At 34.9% G+C, this 7,127-nt stretch overlaps 1 pseudogene; it reads right to left on the reverse strand.

The window, feature by feature from the left end:
• Positions 1 to 1,104: 1,104 nt before the first annotated feature.
• Positions 1,105 to 2,132, reverse strand: LOC149140985 (ubiquitin carboxyl-terminal hydrolase 4 pseudogene; annotated as a pseudogene).
• Between the last annotated feature and the right edge of the window lie 4,995 nt (positions 2,133 to 7,127).

The following is a 7,127-nucleotide window of genomic DNA, read 5'->3' on the forward strand; positions in this document are numbered from 1 at the left end:
ATGTGATTTCAGCTGAAAACTCTTCTCAATAAACTTAATACTTCTAATATAAAAGGATTTTTAACCATGGATAGTCACCTTGACTTTGACTTTACCATGGATATTATTAACCTTTTTACAATACCATGGGCCAATACCATGGCTATTCAATACCACATGCCCAAAAACCATCTGTCATTTCACAATCAAAATATGTTATAAATACTATTTTTTTAATTTAATTCTATCACATTTTAGGGCGGACTTAGTCAAATTTAAAAAAAATAATAATAATAATAATAATTAATTATTATTATTATTATTATTATTATTAATTAATAATTAAAGCAGCCTAAATTCATCTTAATTCTGAATCTATCAAGCTCCAAGAGGGATCAAACCTCTAGAGTGTAAACATTTCGTGTAGTTTTTCACTCAAAAAAGAAGTTTGCACCTCAAGAAATCTGACACTTGATAAATTGGATCTAAACTCTTATACTAAACAATTGGCATTGTCTTAATTTTCTCATATTTGTCTTCTAAAAAAATGGCACAAATCTAAAGGCAATTACCTCATTTGTAAGATATTTGAGAATATAACTTCTTTCTCCATATTTAAATTTGCTAAGTACCAATTTGAAAAATATCAAAACTTGTAAATCCAATTGGGGAAAGGAAAAATATCAATTTTTAAAAAACCAACTAATCTTTTTATGTAATGATATATTTAAATTTGCTAAGGATCAATTTGAAAAATATCAAAACTTGTAAATCCAATTAGGGGAAAGGAAAAATATCAATTTTTAAAAAACCAACTAATCTTTTTGTGTAATGATATCTTTATGAAATTGTTAATTAAATTCCAAATATCTACTAGCTCTACCTCCAATATTTTGACGCTTGAGTGTATCACATTATTGCACCAATGGCATGTAAACTTTTATCTCGAAAATGAAATACTCTTTAACATCCTTTATTTGCTTTTCCTTTTGAAATTTAACTAGACCCACTTCATTGAGTTTCTTATATAAGTAAAATAGTTCCATCTCTTTGTGATGGAAGCTTTTGTTTTAAAGAAACTAAATTACATTCGATTCAACTAAATTTCTGCAACTGCAAGTGTGACTAGATGTAGGCATTCATTGCATCTTTTGTATCGGATGTTACTGTTTTGGATGACCCAAAAAAATTATGCAACGCACTTTCGTCTATAGTTTCCACCTTCCCATCATCACACCTGAGCCATTAGTCACCGCTCTTCAGTAGAGCAATGTAATGCCCATAATTCATCCCGCATCCCATATGCACCACTACGGCAAATAAAAAGTACAAAGAATCAGCTGCATCTTGATCTGTACAACTGTTCATAGGCAGTCTAAACTCCTTCTCGAACGCCACTCGATACAACAACTTCTTGAATCCCACCACTTCACCATCATTTGTGTACTTGAAACGTTTCAGTTGGCAAATGAGAACTTGAGGTGGAGACTTGATTTTCAGCTTCTTGCAGATGGCAGCACTTATCACACCAGTACTTGTCTTTCCCACTCAGTTTCTCCACAGTGCAGAATGAGTTTACACAGCTTGACAGAGAATAATTTTCAAGTATCTCCACGCTGAGATCCATAAATGGCTCTTCTCTGCAGGTTACACTCTCACAACATAAACACCGAGTTTCGTTTGTGAATGTGCCTCCAAATATCTGGCGAATAATACTAATTTTACTATTATTCTTTTGGTCTCCTTGCGCCCCACATTGATCTTCAGCCTCCTTATTCTGCAGGAGAGGACTTTGCGTGTTATTAGATCCTGTGATTTCTTCGTCGAGATTATTCAAAAGAAATATCAAAACTCATGTGCATACGGAAAATCTCGTTCCCTTTCATTACCAGCTCCCCGAATTGTTGGGGACAAATGCGAGACATGTTTTTGGAGTCCATTAGATAGAATAATTCTGCCAAGCACTTCAGTAGATTATCATTCTCATTTTCATTCTTACCATTGCTATAATATTGCAGTAACTTATTTCTGAAAGGCTCACAGAAATAAACGACCTGAACAACGTTGTTAAAGTAGCAGGTATTGCCCAGATTTTCAAGACCTACATAGCTTTGCCCATCTTCATCGTTGTTTAGAAAGATTTCTGACACCATCTCTGAAACCATATGATGACCGTTCCTCAAAGCTTTCAGTCCGGAATTCAGTGTTAGAAATTAAATGGAAGTTTCTAAATCTTAATGTGACCCAACTAATTAAGTCATTCCATAATTAAAAGCATTAAAGCATTAAAGCATTAAAGGATTAAAGCATTAAAGCGTTGAATTGGTATAGGATGGACATACCAGATTAAGAGTTAAATGAAATATATAAAGGATTGGGTCCTCTCTCTCCCACAAAAGAGTTGTATTCTTCTCCATCAAGAAACACATAAAGGAAGTGTGGGCAAGAGGAGAGAAACCGAATTCTGAGAAGAAGAGTAGCAGCTGTCAGGAGACAGAAGACATAAGATGGCAGCCATTACATCTTCCGCTGTTAATCAAGGTATGTCATCTTAAAATCATGTTCTGTATGTGAAATATTTGGTATTGATGATCTTTGGGCTGTCAGTAAAGATTTTTACATTTGGTATCAGAGCCACAATCAATAACTGAATATTTCCTATGATTGCAATTGATCTTCGTACGCTGTTAGTTAAGCGTTTCACGTTAGTTAAATTCTATGATTGCAATTGATCTTCGTACGCTGTTAGTCAAGCGTTTCACGTTAGTTAAATTCTATGCTTGCTCACCGGTTCCGGCTATTTAAATTCTATACTCCGGCAGTGTATACTGTGTAAGTCCTGCGCATGTAACTTTTGATCCGTAGATTAAGATTAAGACTCTGTTCTTATTATTGAAAGTCATGGAACCCCACTTATTATTAGAATTTGTTAAGATATTGGGGAGGTTTGTTTTGAACCCAAAATTGGCTCGTCCGATCCTGTTTTCATGAATCTGGAATGTTGCCGCGTATGTATATATGATTGTATTGAATTTTATGCCCAAGAACCAAAGCTTCGGTAAAGATGCAAGATAGAATCCACTCTCAGGATCGATTCAGTAATTTTATAGTCAACCAAGGCAAAGGAAATACTGCCCTGCCCAAATACTCTCAATTGCGTCTGCAATTGAGTATCAACGAAAATATCTTCTACAACTCGAAGAAATCACTGGTGAAAGGATTGAACTAGTCGCCCAATGGCAAACTAATTTTAACGAGAGAAGAGAATGATGGGGTTTTAAACCGCATCGGCTCGCTTATTAAAAGCCGTGCTACTAGCCATTTATTACACGGCGATGATGAATCCATTGCGATGTCATGTTGACGTGCACAATCGCTGGCCTATAGTGAACAAAATAGCCTCAAGCCGGGAGTCAAAAACCAATACAGGGAAATGAAGTCTCCACGAGGCTACAACTTTAAAAGAAAGTAAAATTTTCTATGTTCGGATTTTAAATAATGTTAGTGCATTGTAAATATACAAACCATTAAGCATATTCTATACCAGGGGCACATAGGTGCATGGAGTTCCTATTTGTTGGGAAGCAGTACCGTGAAGAATAAACACGTGAGACAAATGTATAAGCTAGCCGCTTTGAAAACATGACGTTAAAAGCCTATTCAACGAACGCATGGAAGAATTTTGGGCAGCCTTGAATCCTATGTTGAATTAACATAAAAGAAGAATGAATAGCACAAGTAAAAGGAATGGCATGAAGTCTAATCAAGTTTCGATCTTTCCGCTGGTTTTAAATTTTGGATTTTAGGGCAAGATTTATGCACTTTTGGCATTGAATTTGAAATTTGGGCATAAAAGTAATTGCTCTATGACTGATTGTTTTGCATAAGGTATGTGCTATAAATTATTTATGCACATGAGATTTATGATTTTGTTAATCACCAAAGTGGTCAAAATTAGAATGTTGTTTCGCATCAAGTATGTGTTATAAATCATTTATGCACATGAGATTTATGATTTTGTTAATCACCAAAGTGGTCAAAATCAGAATAATCATTTAGTGCATAAGTGACATAACGATTATTGATAGAAATTTCCAGTTATAAAAATACCAATTAAAGCTGGCGTCACTAATGATAGAACCTAAGAACTTACCCAAAGGAAAGTCTTGTTCTATAACTAGTTGACATGATGAAGTTTAATAGATATTTTGATTAAATAAATATTGATCATCCAAAGATGTCAGTTCTATTTGATTGAATATATTTATTACCTGCTTATGTTTTGGTATTTAATTATGTTAAGTATAAGATAGTATCTACCCAAAGGAGTGCTATATTATACTATTATGTCTACATCTGAATCGCGTTAGTTATGAGCTTATAGTGATTTCATTTTTAATTTGCAGGAGTTACCATGAATACACATGCTTCATCTGTTACATTGTTCACTGGTGTTAATTTTTCTGAATGGAAAGAACAAGTCAATTTCCATTTAGGTATTCAGGATCTTGACTTGGCACTCCTTGTGGATAAGCCTGCTGCTCTTACAAGAGATAGTACTGAGGCAGAAAAATCACACCATAAAGCATGGGAACGCAGTAACAGATTGAGCCTTATGTTTATTAAGATGACTGTTGCTAACAACATCAAGTCAACAATTCCACAAACAGAAAGTGCTAAGGAATATATGCAGTCTGTGGAAGAGTGTTTTCGTTCAGCTGATAAGTCACTCGCTGGTACTCTTATGGCAGAACTCACGACCATGAAGTTTGATGGGTCGCGAACTATGCAAAAGCACATTATAGAGATGACTAATATTGCAGCAACGTTAAACTCCCTGGGACTTACAGTAGAGGATTCCTTTCTTGTCCAGTTCATCCTGAACTCGCTACCTTCTGAATATGGACCTTTTCAGATTAACTATAACACTATAAAGGATAAGTGGAATGTTAATGAATTGGCCAGTAGACTTGTTCAGGAAGAAGGACGTTTGAAAAATCAAGTGAATCACTCAGTAAGTTTTGTGAGTAATAAAGCTGGTAAAGAAAAGAAAGGAAAATCAAGTCATTTCAAGAAGGAAAAGGCACCTGCTAAGAATGGGCAGGATGAGGAAAAGAAGGAACTAAAGGGTGTTCAATGTCGTGTCTGTAAAAAGAGACTTATCGTCTAATTCTAGAAAGTGGATATGTATTAAACTTATACAGTACCCTTTATGTACCTTCATTATCTAGAAACCTTATTTCCGCAAGTAAATTGGATATTTCTGGTTTTAGATGTATGAATGGATCTGGTTGTTTTGATTTATATAAGAATGCTGATAATGTTGGTTCTGGTATTCTAATTGATGGTTTATATAAATTGAAACTGAATGACACTTATGCGAATTCCTTGTTGAATGTAGTAAATAATGTTGGATGAAAACGTAGCATGTTGAATGAAAATTCTGTTTTCTTGTGGCATAAACGACTAGGTCATATATCCAAAGAAAGAATGATGAGATTAGTAAGTAATGAAATTTTGTCAAATTTGGACTTTAGTGATCTAGAATTATGTGTGGATGGTATTAAAGGTAAACAAACCAAACATAATAACATAATAAGAAAGGAGCCACTAGAAGCAGCCAGCTTCTTGAACTAATACACACTGATATTTGCGGACCTATGGACACTCCAGCCTTTAATGGAGAAAAGTATTTCATCACTTTTATTGACGATTTTCCCGTTATGGTTATGTCTATTTGCTTCATGAAAAATCTCAATCTGTGAATGTCCTTGAGACGTTTGTAAATGAAGTTGAGAGGCAATTAGAAACTGGTAATGCAAGATTCATTGAGAATGGTGAAGTCAGTGGGAGTACTAGAAGAGAAATAGTAGGAATAAAGAAACAAGGGTAAATGTTACATTACCTAGAATAGTTCCTCCATCTACTATTACTCCAAATGTTGTTCCAGCTGTTGTATAACAGCATGATGATAATGAACAACATATAAATGAAGAAGTACTTCCTGAAGGAAATGACTTACATAATGCTGATATGCATGAACCACAACAAGTAGCATTAAGAAGACCTCAAAGAAATCGTAGGTCAGCTATTTCTAATGATTATGTGGTTTATATGCAAGAATCAGATTATGATATTGGAATCAATAAGGATCCAATTTCGTTTTCACATGCTGTAGAAAGTAAAGAGTCAAAGGAATGGATTAATGCCATGAAAGAAGAACTGAAATCCATGCAACAGAATGAAGTTTGGGATCTCGTTGAGTTACCACATGGCTGTAAAAGAGTCGGAAGCAAATGGGTTTTTAAACCCAAACACGACTCTAGTGGTAATATCGAACGGTATAAAGCTAGACTTGTTGCTAAGGGTTACACTCAAAAAGATGGTGTTGATTACAAGGAGACATTTTCTCCTGTTTCGAAAAAGGACTCACTAAGAATAATAATGACATTAGTAGCTCATTATGATTTGGAGTTGCATCAAATGGATGTGAAAACATCTTTTCTGAATGGAGATCTTGATGAGGATGTTTATATGGATCAACCTGAGGGTTTTTCTGTAGAAAGTAAAGAACAATTGGTGTGTAAACTTAAGAAGTCAATATATGGGCTTAAACAAGCATCCCGGCAGTGGTATATTAAGTTCAATACCATTATTACATCTTTTGGTTTTAAGGAAAATACGGTTGATCACTGTATATACCGAAAGATCAGTGGGAGCAAGTTTATTTATCTGGTCCTTTATGTTGATGACGTCTTGCTTGCTGCAAATAATTTAAGTATATTGCATGAGACTAAGGAATTTCTCTCAACGAAAGATTACATGCTCATCCAATGAATAGGAAGTGATTGGATATAGCGATTCAGATTTTGCTGGATGCATCGATACTAGAAAATCGACTTTTGGTTACTTGTTTATGTTTGCTCAAGGTGCCATATCATGGAAAAGTGTGAAACAGACTATCGTTGCTTCATCCACTATGGAGGCAGAATTTGTGGCATGTTTTGAAGCCACAATTCATGCATTATGGTTGCGGAACTTTATTTCAGGACTTGCGGTTGTCGACACCATTAGCAAGCCGCTGAAAATTTATTGTGATAACTCTGCAGCAGTATTTTTCTCAAAGAACGACAAGTACTCTAAAGGTG

The sequence above is a fragment of the Pinus tabuliformis genome, chromosome X (assembly GCF_031772625.1).
Source record: "Pinus tabuliformis cultivar Carrire ecotype Pingquan chromosome X, CPIR1, whole genome shotgun sequence".
Taxonomy (NCBI): Eukaryota; Viridiplantae; Streptophyta; class Pinopsida; order Pinales; family Pinaceae; genus Pinus; species Pinus tabuliformis.